Source organism: Colobus angolensis, unplaced genomic scaffold, assembly GCF_000951035.1.
Source record: "Colobus angolensis palliatus isolate OR3802 unplaced genomic scaffold, Cang.pa_1.0 Scaffold23, whole genome shotgun sequence".
In the NCBI taxonomy this organism is placed as follows: Eukaryota; Metazoa; Chordata; class Mammalia; order Primates; family Cercopithecidae; genus Colobus; species Colobus angolensis.
Genome location: NW_012115488.1, coordinates 3534869 through 3535791, shown reverse-complemented (window position 1 = coordinate 3535791; position 923 = coordinate 3534869).

Sequence of the window (923 nt, the reverse complement as noted above, 5' to 3'; positions counted from 1 at the left end):
ATGGCTCTGAAATAGAGCTACAATTTAAGAACTGTTTATTTTTTCACATCATGGCTTATCAGCACAGGGAAAAGAAGAAAAAAAAATGTGGTTTTCTATATTTTTATGTTAAGAAGTCAAAGTTTTCAAAATATCAAGGAAATGGGAAAATATAAAATGCTTGCAAAATAGCTGGCACTTCCCAGAGCTTCATACAACTGAATATGTTCACAGGTCATTTTTCTTTTACAGAAAGGTAATAGGCAGTTCCCAAGAACTTCAACAAACACTGTGTCTATCCCAAAATTTGATCAAAAGATTCAGCTCATACCCTTTATTTTGAAAATGTATCATATATTTGAAAATGTATTAAAATTGTGACACTTGAGATACTTCACTTGAATGTATTCATAGATCTCAATCACATACAGAGATAACTCCTGCCTGACTGCCTCCAAACCCATATCAACCATACATTTACTCTCTAAACTGGCAAACTTTAGAGAGTGAAAATGTAAACTAGGAATGTCACAGATAAACAAAGAGGTATGCTTACCCCAATCATGGTCTTAAATAGCACCATTATCTATTCAGTTATTTATGCCAGAAACTTTAAAGACATCTTACTTCTATTTTTCCCCTATCCTCAAATCCAACCTATCAAAAATTATTTTTCTCATGTGTGGAAAACATATCTAATGTCTTTTAATATATTTCAATTTCTGCTACTACTATCTTAGCAGAGAATATGAACATTTATTATGTTGACTGTTGTAACAGGTCTTTGCACATACTCCTTGGTCCCTCAAATACATACTCCACAGAACAACAGTGTCATTAAAATGTACATTAAAATCCCTTAATGGTTTTCCATTAAAACTTTTAAGAAGTCAGTTCCTATCATATCTCACCAAACCATGCCATAAGTTAGCCCTAATCTAATT